Source organism: Oncorhynchus nerka, linkage group LG27 (genome assembly GCF_034236695.1).
Source record: "Oncorhynchus nerka isolate Pitt River linkage group LG27, Oner_Uvic_2.0, whole genome shotgun sequence".
Lineage (NCBI taxonomy): Eukaryota > Metazoa > Chordata > Actinopteri > Salmoniformes > Salmonidae > Oncorhynchus > Oncorhynchus nerka.
Window position 1 is genome coordinate 77,608,407 of NC_088422.1, and position 20,857 is coordinate 77,629,263.

The following is a 20,857-nucleotide window of genomic DNA, read 5'->3' on the forward strand; positions in this document are numbered from 1 at the left end:
ATGAATGCATGCAAATGTGGTGAAAATCATCAGAATTGATACTACCTTGGAGAACATTTAACAAGATCAGGCATTTCATTCAAATGGTAAAAAAAGAGTTAATGATGTATCAGTAGTGAAGGACCATACCATTAGGTATTCTTCTCTCGATATCTGTTTCCTGCAAACTGCAACTTGGCCGCATTTTGTTAGGGAGATGTTTTTTGCTTCCACATCACTGGTTTGACCACAAGGTTGTACTCACAGCTCACACGTCTTCAGTCAGCTGAAATTCCCGTGTGTGTTGCTGCCAATAAATTAGCGCATGCGTACTGCTGCTGGTTGGAAGGAGGGGGAGGCCATCCATTTCATTTACGAGGCCTGTGCGAACTCCGCATAGAGCGAGCGTCCAAACGTCAAATTGGGATATTCTTCTTTTTACGGTAGACAAACGGGATGCTCGAAATAACAGACATCATCTTCATGGCCTGCCGCGTTAAGTTGTAAAGACATCTGGTCAACATAAAGCGATCTCTTACGGTGAGTTGTTGCACACTCAAGCAGTGTCTCTAGCGCCGTGTTGCAGCACAGGAAAGCTTGAGAATATTTTGAAATATTAGGCGGTTTTGTATTTTTGAACAGTTTCTTACCGCCGGTATAGCTACATCTATTCGATGTAATTTCAAGTTGTTTTGAATTGTCCAACTGCTCCACCCATTTAACCGGTGCTATTAGCTAGCTACATTATTAGCGACCTCCGAGTTCCTTCGATCAGTCACATTGACTGACTGGTGCCGCGGCCAGGAGGGTCAGCCAATTGATGGAACCAAATGGTTATTTGACGGGTAGTTTGAGTTGTTTGTGTTGTGGCCGCTGACAGCTCAGCAAAAACGACAAGGAAAACAGGAAGTGGGTATGTTATTGTCTGCAAGGAAAAATGTCACTGCATGCCTGAATTGTATTGTTAATCGCCTGGCCTCGTGCACAGCTCAATGTAGTTACACTGTTGTGAGTGAATATGGTTCTGTGTTCCATACTAATATCTGACAATTTGTGATTTGTTCATTGTTGTGATTTAGGTTTGAGGATGTTGTCATAATCAATCCTCCGTCAACACGTTTTCTAACATTGTTGTCCCTATCATTACAAATGTTGCAATGTAACCCCATGTTCTCGCGTGCTGTGGCATGCCTGTCTGAAACCATGTAGCCTCAACTCATTGTTGCCACACTTAGCTACAACCTTGTCTTTGTTATTATGAGCCATAGCGGTAATCAGAAGCTAGAGCATTTGGTTATGTTCAGTTGTTTTGGTTGTCTCTTCTTCTGGTATTAGTTAGGCTGTAAGCTTACATGCATTGGAAGTATACTATTGTCAATGTGACAGAGCACCATAATATTGTTGTACTTGGCATGATGTGCTGTCAGTTAGGTTTAAAGAAACCGGTGTCAAAAGCCTATAGTGAATGCAGTGTGAAATATTTTGTTTTACTTCTCAAGGGTTGTGGATGGTAACATGTCACATGAACAATTTGGGCATCATAGAGGAGTAATGAACTAAATCACTTCTCTGCCTAACAAATGCCCCGTCTTCACTATATGGTTATTAAGTGCAAAGTGTAATGTAGCAGATACTGTAGCTTTGGGTTTTCCATTAGAGAAAAATCTGTAATCAGGATGGTGGGAGGAGTTGATCCTGCCTTTCATTATCCCCCGAGGTATCTGGAAACCAGACTGCAACATGTCTGGGCTCTGTTGTCTGAGCTGGGCCTTCTGCTGCCTTGTTGGGTCGTCCACATGGAGGCTGAGTGAGTGGTTGCGTCCCAATTATCCCAAAGTGTGCTCTTGTGCACTCAAGGTAAGTGAGCAAGTATGCACTTAGGTCATAAGGGTAGGCTATAGAATTGGTATGCAGTAATTGAAGACTGCTGTTCTCATCTCTATCTGTAAAGGCAAGCAGACCATCTACTAATACCCTGATGAAGGCAGTTGTCAAAAGGCACTGTTTAAGAAGTTTGCAAGCAAACTTCCATTTTGTTACCAAGAGTTGCTGAATAGATAGGTTAGCTGACAACGTCATGAGTTCTTCCATGGGGCAGGACTCGGCGTGTTGTGATTCTGGATGGCCAGATTGTCATTCTTGCAAGCAAACTACCATTTGGGAATTATAAGTGGCTCATTTGAAGACTTATTGATACCATGTCTTGTTTTGAGGTGTTTTAAATAATTTTATGTCAGTGCTAATATGTGCTAATATGGTTGAAATTTGTTATTTTATTTTATTAACCTTGGACACAATATACACGTTGTCCACAGCCTAAGCCAACCCTGTCTGTTTTGCACACTCCTCGGTTTTGTTCCAAAACAACCAACCCGTCTATCTTTCGCTTTGCTCCAGTATTCATGCACCATGGTTATCTAGTGAGATAGCGACAGACCCCATCTACTGAGGCAGACCCATGCAGGTACGGAATGCATGACCACACCAAACCATCAATACACCTTCCTCTGCTCTTTGTTAATAGCTCACACTGCAGTATTGATCGACTGAGGGATTGATTGACTGACGGTAGATTGCATTAGCCACTGAGCATGGCAGGCTGAAGAAGACGAGGGGTCAGCTGGAGCTCATTTCTGCTCTCCCTTGTCTCAATGAAGTATTTAGTATCTCAGAGCTCAGCTTACACACTCAGCAGGAAGGGAGGTAATGGCTGCTCTCTGTCTGCCGTACACTCTCTCATTAGACATCTTAAGCCTGGCCAACAGGCCAAGGACCCTGACCTTTAAACAGTTGCCACTTTCTATTTCTTTCTCCTCCCAAATGTTTTTTTAATTTTTTTTTCCTCTGGAATGCATGTTGGTTTTTGTTTTGTAGATTTGTGTAGTCCTCAATTGAAAGTGGCATTAAGATGATCTGGTGGGCACTAGACTAGCGTACCTAGATGTTCCTGTTTTTAATTCCCTTTTACCTCCATCATCCTCAATCAGTTTAAGTTGGCTTGGCATAGTTGTTTTTAGAGGAGAAATGTAGTTTTGAGGTTAATGAGTTGGTTAGTTTTGTGTGTGTGTGTGTCTGAGCAGTGCCTGTGTGGGTTGTTAGGGGCCGGGAAGGAAAGAAATTGCCCCACACCCCCTGCTGTCTCGTTCAACAAGGCACATCTAGGGCATGCATTTGAGCTACATTCTGTTTCTTGAATATCTAGCAGTAAGATGGTGAGAGAAGTAGCCTAGGCCTAGATGGTGTTTGTTGACATGCACCTTGACCCCTGGCTTCTGTATGTGGTGGATCATGCTAGGATCAATTTAAGTTATCCAATCAGAACCATGTCATACTAATAACATGTTTTAGTAGCACCACCATAAGTCTACTACAATGCACTATAATTATTTTCACACAGTGCAGTCAGTGTGCAGCTTTCAAAGAGGCTGGCCTTGTAGCCATTCAGCTTCATATTATTCTATGTCATTAAAACAACCCTGGCACTGTGGTCTCTATGTAACATGGGAGTAGAGGTGGCAGAGAGCCATATTAGCCCTGCTCTCTATTCTCTCCCTCTGGTGCTCCTATGTCTCCTTCTCTCTGTTCAGCAGCTGTGGAAGGAAGGAGCAGTGTTGTGTTGGGGCCCACATGGAGGGCGAGACCCCTCCGGCCCTGCCTACCGCCCAGCAGAAAGGGGGCATTGTGGTGGCGGTCTGAGGCACAAACACAGTGGGCGAGCATCTCCATCTGGGCAGCGGCAGGCCAGGCAGGCTGCTCCTTGAGAGGGGCATGTATTTCCTGCTACTGGGCCTGCTGGACAGCCACAGGGACCCTCACACATCTAAGGAGAGCACAGCTGCTGGCCTGACACACACACACTGAGACCCAGTGAGAGATTCGCTCCCTGCTGAGAATCATTTTACACCAATCTGACCCAAAACCCAGATTAGAATAACTGCCTAAGGTGTTATTTGTCTAATTGACTGTTTGCGTTGGTGTGTAAAAGCACACATCTCCTTTACTTCTATAAAAGGTCCTTCACAGATTTTGGTAGAATGTGGTTGTCGTTTTAACACACTCACAGGTTTACTGACTAAGAATCACATTTACACCACTACTTTCAGTAACTGTTGCCTTCCCAGGCCAACCGCAGTGTGTGTGTCACGAGAAGGGTGACATTGTTAACTTGACAAGTCGACAGCAGCGCTGCCTGCCATGTCTGAGACCTGCTGCAACCCAAACTTTTTTTTATCTCAGTAATCACTCTCAAGTGATGATTTAAAGACTGCACCGAGAGACATTCCACAGCTCAATATAGTAGACACAGATTTACAGGAGAGGTGATTGAAGATCAATCACTGAATGCCATCTATCCCTTGTTGCCTTACTCTTATGTTTTCAGCCTCTTTTAGAACACAATTGCACAATCCCCTGTTGTGCGAACGGTCAGGTGGCCATGGTTAATTATTCAAATGTTGGGCTTTGGAAGGCATCAGTCAGGGTTTTGTGTTTGTGGGAGCTGATTTGAATTAATGAGAAAAAGATAAATGTTGCGCCGATGGGAACAGAAGGTCACTTCCTCCTACAGACTGAGCCATGTAGAAGAGCTCACATCAAGACACTTTGTTACATATTTGGCTGGCTGTGGCTGGCTAACCTGACTGGCTGTGGCTGGCTAACCTGACTGGCTGACTGTTAAATTGATGGTGGATGACGGACTGACCGTTGTTTGGTATCATAGATTCTGATTGTGGCATTTGATCTGGGAGCGGGCATATCATAGAAATGTCATGTCAGTAGCCTGCACCTCAGCCATATTTAGTGTACACAAGTATTTTGTCAAATTGTTGTGGACTGGGGGCTTTACCTGTTTGGCCTATTTCTGTTGGGGATGTGGTATTTAATAAGTGACCCTCATTGTCTTGTCCACACAGGGCTGAGGTTGTTCTGGCCCTGTGGTCACCTAGTTAGCAGGAAGTGTTGTGAAGTCACTGCAGGGAAGAGATGTATGCTGCTTGCCTGTCCTGTATTTTATCCTGTGGTTTCCCCTGCTTTCCCCGCACTTCCCTAGGAGCAGCTCTATGGTCGATGTGTAACTTTGGATTTTAGGAGCCCTCAATGAAAGGGAGAGAATTATGTTGGTTGTTATGGAACTGATGGGGCCGTGGGGGGTAGACTCATATAGCCTATCTACATTGTTGTTGACAGACTGACCTGTTTGTATGGAACACGGGATAAGTCCTAGATGATACATCTGTCTCAGTGGGGAAGCCATCTACTATCATCTGCTGTTTGATAGAATTTAGGCCAACTTGTACAAGCTAACTTCAAATAACAACCAGCATCAAAGACGAAGGAATTCTCAACAATTGATCAGTAGACACTTACAAGTGTCTAGATTTATGAACTCTTAACAGTTTTACCTGACACGCTCTTTGATAATTTTGCAGGTTATATGCTAGGTTTACTTCCTGAAAGCAGATGATTTCAAGGATTTTATCAGCTTGCAAGTCACCTCTGAACTTGATGTAGCACGTTTGACTCAACAGCAGTTCAATCAGGCCAATGGCAGCCCTCATCCAAGGGCTAGCTGGCCAATCAAGATGTACCAAGACGAGCTCACACATGAGAACGGTTTCTGGAAAAGGAGAGGAACTTGCATCAGCTATTGATTGATACTTAATGAGGATGATTGCTCTGGTAGTCTGAGCATGATTAGTGATGTGCTTGTCTGCAGTCTCTCTTTCAGAATACTCTGCTATGGTGGGGGGCTGGTCATGTTCTTTGTGAAAGCCTTCCACCGTACAGCCATGTTGTGTTATCACCCTTATTACTAAGACAAGCAGCACTAGTTTAATTCTCTCAATGCTCTCTTCAGTCCTTGACTGGGGTACTGAGAGTGTCAGCTAGCAGTGTCGTTAATACTGCATAAATAGCTATAATTACTTTTTGCAGTATTGTTACTACTTCACACTCAACTCCTGGAACGTCTTCAATTTTGAGAATGCCAATTCAGTTTCCTGTGTCTAAGAATAGTAGCTTCAGGAAATGAGTTAACTGTCAGACACTGCTCTTGTAGTGGTTTATGTCTGTTATTGGACAGGGCATCTAGCTGGGGTGGAGAGCTGATGTCCAGTCTGAACAGTGCTGCTCTGCACTTTACACACACACACACACACACACACACACACACACACAGCATTCTGCTGACAGGCTGCCTAGCTGTTGCATCTCTCCAGGCCTTTGCGTTACTATATCAGGGTTAGCTTTGGGGAAAATAACCCCCTGCTGTCGCTAGTTCCTCCCCAAACAACTCCTCTGAGCCTCTGGGGAATGTTATAATGTGCCAGACAGTCATTCTGCATGTTCTGACCGTGTTGGTTGGTTTGTTTTGCAGCATTAACCTCATTGTGGTGAGGCAGGGACTCGGGTAGAGTTTGGGTGAGTATTAAAGCTCACACACACTGGTAGGATTGTCAAACGTTTGCCTGCCGACAGTACTTAGTACCTCTGAACAGAGGGTCAGCGTTCAATCCCTTTTTTGTGTTCACACAGCAAAGACCTTGGAATTCGTCAGCCACTCAGCCTTGTTAAAATACTCTAAACCAGAAGGTTGCAGTAGCGTTGTTTGGCAATGCCCATCCGTGCTTATGGTCTAGATTCCAAGCTATCTGCGCTAATGTTGCTTTTTTTCCCTCCATAATCCCATACTGCCAGTGCCAGCCCATAGCCAAATGTTTAGCTAGCTAATGTTAGCATATTCGCTAGCTAGCACAACAGTGCAGTGTCCGTAGCTAGCTAACACGGGCAGCTGTTTTAATAGAGACTAGCTAATCCATTGTGATTTAATTATGTCAATACTAGCTACAGTGGTTAGCTAGCTTGGAGGAAGTAGATAGTGTTTTGTGCATTGCGTCTGTGCACTTAGCTAGCTAAAATCCTATCGCCTACATCGCATATTAAGTGTGATTGGCTCATCTGTAGATGTACGGTGAAAATGACCTTTTTTAATAAAAAATATATTTTTTTGTTGGCTCCCCATGTGGAGTTTGAACCAATCAAAGAGCACAGAAGTCTGCCTCCCCGGTGGCGCAGCCTGCCGCGACCGGGAGGTCCGTGGGGCGACACACAATTGGCCTAACGTTGTCCGGGTTTGGCCGGTAGGGATATCCTTGTCTCATCGCGCACCAACGACTCCTGTGGTGTGCCGGGCGCAGTGCGCGCCAGCCAAGGTAGCCAGATGCACGGGGTTTCCTCCGACACATTGGTGCGGCTGGCTTCCGGGTTGGCGGCGCGCTGTGTTAAGAAGCAGTGCGGCTAGGTTGTTGTGTTTCGGAGGACGCATAGCTTTCGACCTTAGTCTCCCCCGAGCCCTTAAGGGAGTTGTAGCGACGAGACAAGATAGTAATTATTAACAATTGGATACCACGGAAAGGGGGCAAAAAAATTAAAGACAAAAAGAGCACAAAAGTCGGCCACTGGCGAGCATTGCGATCCTAAAAGTAGAATCCGTAGGTTCGTTGCAGGTGCCACTTTTGTTCTAGCAAGAGAAGGAAAGGCCTAGTGTCATAAGTACTAATCGGCAGTGAGATTTTGTTTAAATGCTTCAGGAGTAGCTCCTGCCTTCATGTATCTTAGTTTAATGGTTTCAGAATGAACAGTGCATTAGAGGTCCTCACAGTGGGATGTACCCAGATCCCTTTCACCTATGGATCAATATTGTATCCTAAATTAATCCTATATTTGTGTGGGCTAGGGTTACCAGCACCCTAACCTCTGCCATGCGAGGCTACTCTTTGCTCCCACTCCATGGCTCATGTTTCCTTGGACTTTGACCTCTGCTGGGCCTGACCTGGCTGGGGTGTTATCGTTTGTCCAAACAGTTAAATGTTTTGCCCCGAAAACTAGTTTCTATTCAGGTAGGCGCCCGTCCTGTTTTCTTATGTTTGAAAAGAGGGGAGGGAGTAGTAGAGCTGACGTTCGCCTCGTAACACTTCAGTCATCATGAAGTGCTTTGAGACTATTCAAGGATCATATCACCGCCACCCTAGACCCACTTCAATTTGCTTACCGCCCCAATAGGTCCACGGATGATTCAATCGCCATTACACGCACACTGCCCTATCCCATCTGGACAAGAGGAATATCTATGTAAGAATGCTGTTCATTGACTACAGCTCAGCATTCAACACCATAGTATCCTCCAAACTCATCATTAAGCTTGAGACCCTGGTTCTCGACCCTGGACTTTCTGACGGCCAGCCCCCAGGTGGTGAAGGTAGGAAACAACACCTCCACTTTGCTTATCCTCAACACTGGGGCCCCACAAGGGTGCATTCTCAGCCCCCTCCTGTACTAGAATAGGGAGCACCCCCCTATCCACATCGGCGGGACCACAGTGGAGAAGGTGGAAAGCTTCCAAGTTCCTCGGTGTACATATAACAGACAAACAGAAATGGTCCACACACACACACAGTGTGTTGAAGAAGACACAGTGGTGACCTCTTCATCCTCAGGAGGCTGGAAAAAAATAGGCTTGTCACTGAACACCCTCACTAACTTTTATAGGTGCACAATTGAGAGCATCCTGTCGGGCTGTATCACCGCCTGGTACGGCAACTGCACCGCCCACAACCGCAGGGCTCTCCGGAGGGTGGTGCAGTCTGCACAACGCATCACCGGGGGCAAACTACCTACCCTCCAAGACACCTACAACACCCGATGTCACAGGAAGGCAAAAAAGATCATCAAGGACAATAACCACCCGAGCCACTGCATGTTCACCCCGCTTCCATCCAGAAGGCGAGGTCAGTACAGACAAAGCTGGGACAGAGAGATGGAGGCTGTTATTCAATCTCAAGCCATCAGATTGTTAAACAGTCATCACTAGCACAGAGTGGCGGCTGCCTACTTAGACTTAATATCATTGTCCTCTTTAATAAATGGAACACTAGTCTCTTTAATAACGCCAATTTAAGAATGTTTACATATTTCGTATATACTGTATCCTACACTATCTATTGCATCTTAGCCGATCTGCCACTGCTCGTCCATATATTTTTGTATTCTTATCCCATTCCTAGATTGTGTCTATTAGGTTTTGTTGTGGGATTGTTGATATTACCTGTTAGATACTGCTGCGCTGTCGGATCTAGAAGCATAAGCATTTCGCTACACTTGCAATAACATCTCCCATCCATGTGTATGTGAATAATTTGATCTAACCGCAGTGCAATGCTTTGTCTTGAGCTGTCATGCATTACAAAGCTAACAGTCTAGCTATGGTTCCATCATAGACATGGACATGCCAATGGCCTGTATTTATGTTGAGTTTAAGTGTCAAGCTCATGCACAAACACTGGTCATCTTCACCCCCAGTATGTGAGGCTATTGTACAGTCATAAACAACCTGTTGGCCTTGTCTCTATGCTCTCTGCTCCACAGGGCTCCCTGCAACTGCTGCCTCTGCAAGCATTTGCAGTTTACTTTGCAGAAATCCTCTCTAAGCATCTCTCACTAGGCCTATGATCTCATAGATTATCACACGCACAAACACCCCTTATCTCTGATGGCCTCTTTTTTTTATGCAGGTCAGACAAAAAGAGGCCTCTTGGTGTAGGCTGAGAAATGGTGTGTGCGCTATCAGGGGAGTCTCTCATGTAGCCTATCCCACTTCTCTCTTCACACTCCTCTTAATGGGATCAATTCTGCCTGCCACTCTAGTCCCTTTCTAATGCAGTCAGTGGGCGTAGGATAAGATGGCTTTCAATTTACCGCTGTTGGACATGTTTTAAGTTCTCTCCAACCCTACCTGTCTTCACATCATTGAGACATCTGCTTGCTTTCTTGCCCTCATTTTGTTAAATGTGTTAATGTTGGTTGCTTGAGATTCTAATGAAGACTTGTCCACACATTGCTTGGCTTCTTGGCACCTATGTGAGAGGGGGAGACAGACAGCAGGCAGCCCTGTGTGGTATAATAATGTCATTGAGAGAAGGATTCTTTATATCAGTAATGATGAATGGTTTGCCTCTGAGATGAGCTCTAAACAGCTCTCCGCTCAGACAAAGTCATTAAGAAAAGAACTGCATACAAAAGTATGTGATGCCAGCGTGTCTGTTCTGGCTCCATCTTTTGTGTGCGTCTTTCTGGCTGTGTGACGGTATGTTGAGTAGAGGTCGACCGATTTATGATTTCTCAACGCCGATACCGATTCTTGGAGGACCAAAAAAAGCCGATACCGATTAATCCGCCAATATTTTTAAAATACAATAAAATTAACCAATTAATTTACATTTTTTATTTATTTATTACAACAATACTGAATGAACACTTATTTTAACTTAATATAATACATCAATAAAAATCAATTTAGCCTCAAATAAATAATGAAACATGTTCAATTTGGTTTAAATAATGCAAAAACTAAGTGTTGGAGAAGAAAGTAAAAGTGCAATATGTGCCATGTAAAAAAGCTAACGTTTAAGTTCTGAGCAAGGAACATGAAAACATGAAAGTTGGTGGTTCCTTTTAACATGAGTCTTCAATATTCCAAGGTAAGAGGTTTTAGGTTGTAGTTGATATAGTATTTATAGGGCTATTTCTCTCTATACCATTTGTATTTCATATACCTTTGACTATTGGATGTTCTTATAGGCACTATAGTATTGCCAGTGTAACAGTATAGCTTCCGTCCCTCTCCTCGCCCCTACCTGGGCTCGAACCAGGAACACCGACAACAGCCACACTCGAAGCAGCGTTACCCATCGCTCCACAAAAGCCTCGGCTCTTGCAGAGCAAGGGGAATAACTACTCCAAGTCTCAGAGCGAGTGACGTTTGAAACGCTATTAGAGCGCACCCCGCTAACTAGCTAGCCGTTTCACATCGGTTACGCTAGCCTAATCTCGGTAGTTGATAGGCTTGAAGCCATAAACAGTGCTGTGCTTGCGAAGAGCTGCTTGCAAAACGCACGAAAGTGCTGTTTGAATGAATGCTTATGAGCGTGCTGCTGCCTACCATCGCTCAGTCAGACTGCTCTATCAAATCAGACTTAATTATAACATGATAACACAGAGAAATACGAGCCTTAGGTCATTAATATGGTCGAATCTGGAAACTATCATTTCGAAAACAAACCATGTTTATTTCAGGGAAATATGGAACCGTTCTGTATTTTATCTAACGGGTGGCATCCCTAAGTCTAAATATTCTTGTTACATTGCATAACCTTCAATGTTATGTCATAATTATGTAAAATTCTGGCAAATTAGTTCGCAATGAGCCAGGCTGCCCAAACTGTTGCATATACCCTGACTCTGCATGCGATGAATGCAAGAGAAGTGACACAATTTCACCTGGTTAATATTGCCTGCTAACCTGGATTTCTTTTAGCTAAATATGCAGGTATATATTTTTAAACTTCTATGTATTGATTTTAAGAAAGACGTTGGTGTTTATGGTTAGGTACAGTCGTCCAACGATTGTGCTTTTGTTAAATCATCCCCCAGCATTGCATCGATTATATGCAACGCAGGACACGCTAGATAAACTAGTAATATCATCAACCATGTGTAGTTATAACTAGTGATTGTTTTTTTTATAAGATAGGTTTAATGCTAGCTAGCAACTTACATTGCCTGTTATGCGAATGCAGTAGAAGCCAGTCTCTTTGTGGAGAGCAACGAGAGGCAGGTGGTTAGAGCGTTGGACTAGTTAATGGTAAGGTTGCAAGATTGGGTCCCCCGAGCTGACAAGGTGAAAATCTGTCATTCTGCCCCTGAACAAGGCAGTTAACCCACCGTTCCTAGGCCGCCATTGAAAGTAAGAATGTGTTCTTAACTGACTTGCCTAGTTAAATAAAGGTATTATAAAAAAAGATAGTAGCTACTAAAAAATTGGATACCACGAAATTGGGGGATAAAGGGGTAAAAAAATGTTTTTTTTTTTTTTAAAGATGAGAATCGGCGCCCAAAAATACCAATTTCCGATTGTTATGAAAACTTGAAATCGGCCCTAATTAATCGGCCATTCCGATTAATCGGTCAACCTCTAATGTTGTGTGATCTGACTTGATGTGTGCTGGGTGAATCTAGGCCATATGTAGAGACTAGAGGAGCTATAACACACTACAGCACACTGTCCTGACCTGGAGCTCTAGGACTTGCAGTCTTGCACTCACTAAACCCTAATGTCTGTACCATATGATCATTTTAATTTCCCTATCAATAATTCATTGCCTTCATTACAATGAAGGATGTTTATTTATTCTGCTTTTCATTTGTTGAATATCTTTATTGACAAAGATAATATCAGAAGATATTCATGAATTGTAGCCTACCACAATTACCTTTTTTGTCTCATCAGGAGCCTAGCCTATATCTTTAGAGGATATATGAGGAAGAGAATTCAATTCCACTCTCTGTGTGAGCTTGCATGTGAGTCTCTGTGGAGGATGCTAATGTAAGTCTGTGTTTATTATTCACAGGCTAGCTGTGTGTGTGATTTATTCGCAGTGCTGGCTGGTGTACAGTAGGGTCCGATGGCTGCGGGGTGTGGCTCCATTATTCATGTTTAGTGTCCGAGTGAAACAACTCTCACAGGGGACCAGTATGGAATTGTATGCACTCACTACTGTAAGTCTCTCTGGATAAGAGCTTCTGCTAAATTACTCAAATGTAAAGGACTCACTGTCACTGCAGCCCTGAAGCCTTTACCACAGCAGCACGGGATAGCCCTTCACCCCACAACCTCTCTTCTCTATGGACATCTCCCTCACTTCCTTTGTTCTCTCCTCTGTATTTCCTGTCACTCTTCTTCCTTCACTCTCCCCTGCCACAGTCTGTCAGTTGGAGATGAGTGATTTGCGTTGTTGTACCAGGACCCTGCTGATGCTGAAGCCTCTCATTGCTGTGTGTGATGAGGCTCTTTGTCACCTATTACTCTGACTTCTCCTGTAGATGGAGTGGGGAGCTGTGCAGTGCAATGAGGTACATGGACTGAGGCAGGCAGACTGCTTCTCTGCGTATTTAAGACACTGCAACAGTCTATTTTGCTGCTAGTGCCGGTAACCTGCTGTCAGGACCGAGCACAGTCATTTCTCTCTCTCGCTCACACTCTCACTCACTCTCACACTCTCAGCCTCCCAAATCCCCTTTCATGGTTCAAGCTCCTTCTGCCTCGATTTGTCTCTGTTCAAGGGACTCCTTCATCACTCCAATCCACTCCTCCCCTCTGCCTCCATGCTGCTTGACAACTAGAGGTTCTACCCCCCCCCCTCCCTCTTTTCTAGCCGTCTGCTCACCTTCCCCAGAATTTCCTTTGTGGCATCTCTGACATCCTGTGGCGGAGAAAAATCCCCTCATATGTATGTACACACACACATAACTAATGTATGCAATTATGAACGTGAATGCAGTCTCACTTTGCCTGGATATGCGTAGGCTATAAATAGCACCAGATTACCAAATTGCCTGCTGTGCTGAGATTGAGACCACAGCTAAGAGAGCTGCTGTGGCTCTGCTGCTAACAGCAGCTTCTTGTTTCAAATATTTTATTAAACACACACAAGAATGGTGTATAGGTATACAAGACGGGTATACAATTCTTATCTAAACATAAAAGAGCATACAGGAAAAACAAGACCCAGAGTTCTGGGTGCAGAACAAATAATACAAAACACGACATACAAAATAAGGACACGTAGAAAGAAAGAGGGAATATGTCCCCCCTACCCCCCCCAACTGCTCGGGTGGCAGGGCCAGCACATGCTGCCCAAAGGTAGATTAAAATATTACAATTGAGAGTGCGTTAATAAGTACAAATTCACAGCGCCGACTCGTCCAAGTAGGAGAGGAAAGGCTGCCAGATTTGATCTAATGTTGATAATTTATTGTTCAGAATATATCTAATTCTTTCTAAGTGTACAGTGTTTGCCAGTTCCTAACTGCAGCTTCTGAAGGGAAGGGGATTCTTGCTGCCTTTCACCTTCTATTACTGTGCTGTCAAAATAGGCTACACATTCACTCAGATCAACACCCTCCATTTCTTCTGCATGACATACTGTACTATATTCAAGTGCATACTGCTGCCTTCCTGTCTTTCATGTGAGAATTTCGTACATGCTCACTCTACACCATGTTTTTCTACAAATGGATAAGAGGATGGGGGATTTATTAGTGGTGGTGTATTGATATACAGTTGCACATCACAATATTTTGGATTATATTGATAGTTTGACTCCAGGTGTGTGTGTACAGTTGAAGTCGGAAGTTTACATACACCTTAGCCAAATACACTTCAACTCAGTTTCTCACAATTCCTGACATTTTATCAGAGTAAAAATTCCCTGTCTTAGGTCAGTTAGGATCACCACTTTATTTTAAGAATGTGAAATGTCAGAAATTGAGAATTATTTCAGCTTTTATTTCTTTCATCACATTCCCAGTGTCTCAGAAGTTTACATATACTCAATTAGTATTTGGTAGCATGGCCTTTTTTAAATTGTTTAACTTGGGTCAAACGTTTCGGGTAGCCTTCCACAAGCTTCCCACAATAAGTTGGGTGAATTTTGGCCCATTCCTCCTGACAAAGCAGGTGTAACTGAGTCAGGTTTGTAGGCCTCCTTGCTCAAACATGCTTTTTCAGTTCTGCCCACAAATGTTCTATAGGATTGAGGTCAAGGCTTTGTGATGGTCACTCCAATAGCGTGACTTTGTCCTTAATAGAGGTCGACCATTACAGCAATACTGAATAAACACTTATTTTAACTTAATATAATACATCAATAAAATCAATTTAGCCTCAAATAAATAATGAAACATGTTCAATTTGGTTTAAATAATGCAAAAACAAAGTGTTGGGGAAGAAAGTAAAAGTGCAATATGTGCTATGTAAGAAAGCTAACGTTTAAGTTCCTTGCTCAGAACATGAGAACATATGAAAGCTGGTGGTTCCTTTTTAACACGAGTCTTCAATATTCCCACTTAAGAAGTTTTAGGTTGTAGTTAATATAGTATTTATAGGACTATTTCTCTCTATACAATTTTGTATTTCATATACCTTTGACTATTGGATGTTCTCATAGGCACTTCAGTATTGCCAGTGTAACAGTATAGCTTCCGTCCCTCTCCTCGCCCCTACCTGGGCTCGAACCAGGAACACATCGACAACAGCCACCCCCCCCATGCAGAGCAAGGGGAACAACCACTCCAAGTCTCAGAGCGAGTGACGTTTGAAACGCTTTTAGCGGTTACCCCGCTAACTAGCTAGCCATTTCACATCGGTTACACCAGCCTAATCTCGGGAGTTGATAGGCTTGAAGTCATAAATAGCACTGTGCTTGCGAAGAGCTGCTTGCAAAACGCACGAAAGTGCTGTTTGAATGAATGCTTACGAGCCTGCTGGTGCCTACCATCGCTCAGTCAGACTGCTCTATCAAATCATAGACTTAATTATAACATAATAACACACATTAATATGAGCCTTAGGTCATTTAATATGGTCGAATCTGGAAACTATCATCTCGAAAACAAGATGTTTATTCTTTCAGTGAAATACGGAACCGTTCCGTATTTTATCTAACGGCTGGCATCCATAAATCTAAATATTCCTGTTGCATTGCACAACCTTGAATGTTATGTCATAATTACCTGAAATTCTGGCGAATTAGGTGGCCCAAACTGTTGCATATACCCTGACTCTGCGTGCAATGAACGCAAGAGAAGTGACACAATTTCACCTGGTTAATATTGCCTGCTAACCTGGATTTCTTTTAGCTAAATATGCAGGTTTAAAAAAATATACTTTTGTGTATTGATTTTAAGAAAGCCATTGATGTTTATGGTTAGGTACACATTGGAGCAGTCCTTTTTTCGCGAATACGCACCGCATCGATTATATGCAACGCAGGACACGCTAGATAAACTAGTAATATCATCAACCATGTGTAGTTAACTAGTGATTATGGTTGTTTTTTATAAGACCAGTTTAATGCTAGCTAGCAACTTAACTTTGCTTACTGCATACGCATAACAGGCAGGCTCCTCATGAGGCAGGTGGTTAGTGTTGGGCTAGTTATCTGTAAGGTTGCGAGATTGAATCCCTGAGCTGAAAAGGTACAAATCTGTCATTCTGCCCCTGAACAAAGCAGTTAACCCACCGTTCCTAGGACGTCATTGAAAGTAAGAATGTGTTCTTAACTGACTTGCCTGGTTAAATAAAGATGTAATAATGTTTTTTTTAAATAAAATAATCAGCCAAATCAGTGTCCAAAAATACCGATTTCCGATTGTTATGTAAACTTGAAATTGGCCCTAATTAATCGTCCATTCCGATTAATCGGTCGACCTCTAGTCCTTTTGCCACATTTTGCCACAACTTTGGAAGTGGTCCATTTGGAAGACCCATTTGCGACCAAGCTTTAGCTTCCTGACTGATGTTGCTTCAATATATCCACATAATTTTCTTTCCTCATGATGCCATCTATTTTGTGAAGTGCACTAGTCCCTCCTGCAGCAAAGCACACCCACAACATGGTGCTGCCACCCCCGTGCTTCACGGTTGGGATAGTGTTCTTCGGCTTGCAAGCCTCCCCTTTTTCCTCCAAATATAACCATGGTCATTATGGCAAAACAGTTCTATTTTTGTTTCATCAGACCAGAGGACATTTCTCCAAAAAGTACGATCTTTGTCCCCATGTGTAGTTGCAAACTGTAGTCTGGCTTTTTTTATGGTGGTTTTGGAGCAGTGGCTTCTTCCTTGCTGAGCTGCCTTTCAGGTTATTTTGATATAGAACTCGTTTTACTGTGGATATAGATACTTTTGTACCTGTTTCCTCCAGCATCTTCACAAGGTCCTTTGCTACTGTTCTGGAATTGATATTCCCTTTCGCACCAAAGTATGTTCATCTCTAGGAGACAGAACGCGTCTCATTCCTGAGTGGTATGACAGTTGCGTGGTCCATGATGTTTATACTTGCTTACTATTGTTTGTACAGATGAACGTGGTACCTTCAGGCGTGTGGAAATTGCTCCCAATGATGAACCAGCCTTGTGGAGGTCTACAAAAAAAAAGGTCTTGGCTGATTTCTTTTGATTTTTCCATGATGTCAAGCAAAGAGGCACTGAGTTTGAAGGTAGGCCTTAAAATACATCCACATGGACACCTCCAAATAACTCAAATGATGTCAATTAGCCTATCAGAAGCTTCTAAAGCCATACCATGATTTTCTGGAAACTTCCAAGCTGTTTAAAGGCACAGTCAACTTAGTGTATTTAAACTTCTGGCCCACGAATTGTGATACAGTGAATAATAAGTGAAATAATCTGTCTGTAAACAATTGTTGGAAAAATGACTTGTCATGCACAAAGTAGATGTCTTAACCGACTTGCCAAAACTATAGTTTGTTAACAAGAAAGAGTGGTTGAAAAATGAGTTTTAATGACTCCAACCTAAGTGTATGTAAACTTCTGACTTCAACTGTATATAGCCTAGGCTAATATATATATATATATATATATATATATATATATATATATATATATATATATATATACTGCTCAAAAAAATAAAGTGAACACTTAAACAACACAATGTAACTCCAAGTCAATCACACTTCTGTGAAATCAAACTGTCTACTTAGGAAGCAACACTGATTGACAATACATTTCACATTGTGACGGCCCTGAATTTTTCTGAACCGTCTCAGTGCTTCTCCTTCCAATAGGACGCTTTCCCTTTAATTCCCAATTAAATAGCCAGCATCAGCTGCGCGAAAGTGGAGTTGTGATGGAGACGTGAATGAGGATGTGTTCGTTCTTCGTGGCCTTTCTCCGCTGGAGATCTATTGGCGGATTGGATTGTCTGACTGACCGACTGACTACAACCTTTTTGTATACGGTATTTCATTTGTTTTGATGTGATGTATACTGTGATTTATGTAGTTAGTTGTAGTGGAGGACTTAGTAAGAGTTGATACGCTTTAAAGTTCTGTGGTAAAATAATTGTTATATTGATGGTATGTTTAATACTGGGTTTACGCTACACTGAATGAACGGACAAACATTGCGTGACAGAAGTCACTTGAGTTCCCTGAACTCTACCGGGCAGGACTCTTTTTAGGCCCGAGGTACAGGACATTTCTGGAGGAACCAGAACTCATTGTGTTATATTATATATGTGTGTGTAATCATTGATGTTGTTAATACAACCCACGCAAAAGAATATAGTTGTTTTGGAAGTTCTTTCCAATGTTTAAAGGGTTTATGAAAAGTTTATTTCCATCCTGACTTTTACATGAGTCCTTTGTATTGGTGTAGACTTGACGGACCAGATGGGACTCATTCCCACCCAAACTAAAAGGAGAAACCAATGTTTTCTCTGGTAGGCACAACCTACCTGGCACCCCTATAAATAATAACCTCAAGTCAAAACCGTTACAACATGCTGTTGTGCAAATGGAATAGACAACAGGTGGAAATTATAGGCATTTAGCAAGACACCCCCAATAAAGGAGTGGTTCTGCATGTGGGGACCACAGACCACTTCTCAGTTCCTATGCTTCCTGGCTGATGTTTTGGTCACTTTTGAATGCTGGCGGTACTTTCACTCTAGTGGTAGCATGAGACGGAGTCTACAGCCCACACAAGTGGCTCAGGTATTGCAGCTCATCCAGGATGGCACATCAATGCGAGCTGTGGCAAGAAGGTTTGCTGTGTCTGTCAGCGTAGTGTCCAGAGCATGGAGGCGCTACCAGGAGACAGGCCAGTACATCAGGAGACGTGGAGGAGGCCGTAGGAGGGCAACAACCCAGCAGCAGGACCGCTAACTCCGCCTTTGTGCAAGGAGGAGCACTGCCAGAGCCCTGCAAAATGACCTCCAGCAGGCCACAAATGTGCATGTGTCTGCTCAAACGGTCAGAAACAGACTCCATGAGGGTGGTATGAGGGCCCGACGTCCACAGGTGGGGGTTGTGCTTACAGCCCAACACCGTGCAGGATGTTTGGCATTTGCCAGAGAACACCAAGATTGGCAAATTCGCCACTGGCGCCCTGTGCTCTTCACAGATGGAAGCAGGTTCACACTGAGCACATGTGACAGACGTGACAGTCTGGAGACGCCGTGGAGAACGTTCTGCTGCCTGCAACATCCTCCAGCATGACCAGTTTGGCGGTGGGTCAGTCATGGTGTGGGGTGGCATTTCTTTGGGGGGCCGCACAGCCCTCCATGTGCTCGCCAGAGGTAGCCTGACTGCCATTAGGTACCGAGATGAGATCCTCAGACCCCCTGTGAGACCATATGCTGGTGCGGTTGGCCCTGGGTTCCTCCTAATGCAAGACAATGCTAGACCTCATGTGGCTGGAGTGTGTCAGCAGTTCCTGCAAGAGGAAGGCATTGATGCTATGGACTGGCCCACCCATTCCCCAGACCTGTATTCAATTGAGCACATCTGGGACATCATGTCTCGCTCCATCCACCAATGCCACGTTGCGCCACAGACTGTCCAGGAGTTGGCGGATGCTTTAGTCCAGGTCTGGGAGGAGATCCCTCAGGAGACCATCCGCCACCTCATCAGGAGCATGCCCAGGCGTTGTAGCGAGGTCATACAGGCACGTGGAGGCCACACGCACTACTGAGCCTCATTTTGACTTGTTTTAAGGACATTACATCAAAGTTGGATCAGCCTGTAGTGTGGTTTTCCACTTTTGAGTGTGACTCCAAATCCAGACCTCCATGGGTTGATAAATTTGATTTCCATTGATCATTTTTGTGTGATTTTGTTGTCCGCACATTCAACTATGTAAAGAAAAAACATATTTAATTCATTCAGATCTAGGATGTGTTATTTTAGTGTTCCCTTTATTTTTTTGAGCAGTGTATATATGATTTCTTTTGCTAGGTACAGCTACACTGTGTTAACAACCCTCCAGGCAAGCTTCAATGCCATACAACTCTCCTTCCGTGGCCTCCAATTGCTCTTAAATACAAGTAAAACTAAATGCATGCTCTTCAACCGATCACTACCTGCACCTACCCGCCTGTCCAACATCACTACTCTGGACGGCTCTGACATAGAATACCTGGACAACTACAAATACCTAGGTGTCTGGTTAGACTGTAAACTCTCCTTCCAGACCCATATCAAACATCTCCAATCCAAAGTTAAATCTAGAATTGGCTTCCTATTTCGCAACAAAGCATCCTTCACTCATGCTGCCAAACATACCCTTGTAAAACTGACCATCCTACCAATCCTCGACTTTGGCGATGTCATTTACAAAATAGCCTCCAATACCCTACTCAACAAATTGGATGCAGTCTATCACAGTGCTATCCGTTTTGTCACCAAAGCCCCATATACTACCCACCATTGCGACCTGTACGCTCTCGTTGGCTGGCCCTCGCTTCATACTCGTCGCCAAACCCACTGGCTCCATGTCATCTACAAGACCCTGCTAGGTAAAGTCCCCCCCTTATCTCAGCTCGCTGGTCACCATAGCATCTCCCACCTGTAGCACACGCTCCAGCAGGTATATCTCTCTAGTCACCCCCAAAACCAATTCTTTCTTTGGCCGCCTCTCCTTCCAGTTCTCTGCTGCCAATGACTGGAACGAACTACAAAAATCTCTGAAACTGGAAACACTTATCTCCCTCACTAGCTTTAAGCACCAACTGTCAGAGCAGCTCACAGATTACTGCACCTGTACATAGCCCACCTATAATTTAGCCCAAACAACTACCTCTTTCCCAACTGTATTTAATTTATTTTGCTCCTTTGCACCCCATTATTTTTATTTCTACTTTGCACATTCTTCCATTGCAAAACTACCATTCCAGTGTTTTACTTGCTATATTGTTTTTACTTTGCCACCATGGCCTTTTTTGCCTTTACCTTCCTTCTCA

General features: G+C 43.6%; 1 protein-coding gene across 5 annotated transcripts in view; it reads left to right on the forward strand.

Annotated features, from left to right (window-relative positions):
- The first annotated feature begins 308 nt into the window (after positions 1–308).
- The window catches only part of LOC115112465 (tyrosine-protein kinase CSK), a 49,693-nt gene continuing 29,144 nt past the window's right edge, over positions 309–20,857 (forward strand). The window contains exons 1-2 of one of the 5 annotated variants that reach the window (XM_065012028.1): positions 309–519; positions 6,356–6,399. The gene's annotated coding sequence lies outside the window, so the exon portion shown is untranslated. Of the gene's footprint in view, positions 520–596; positions 893–1,696; positions 1,837–6,355; positions 6,400–20,857 lie in introns of those variants that run through there. The other 4 variants (XM_065012026.1, XM_029639548.2, XM_065012029.1 and 1 more) reach the window with 4 other exon arrangements.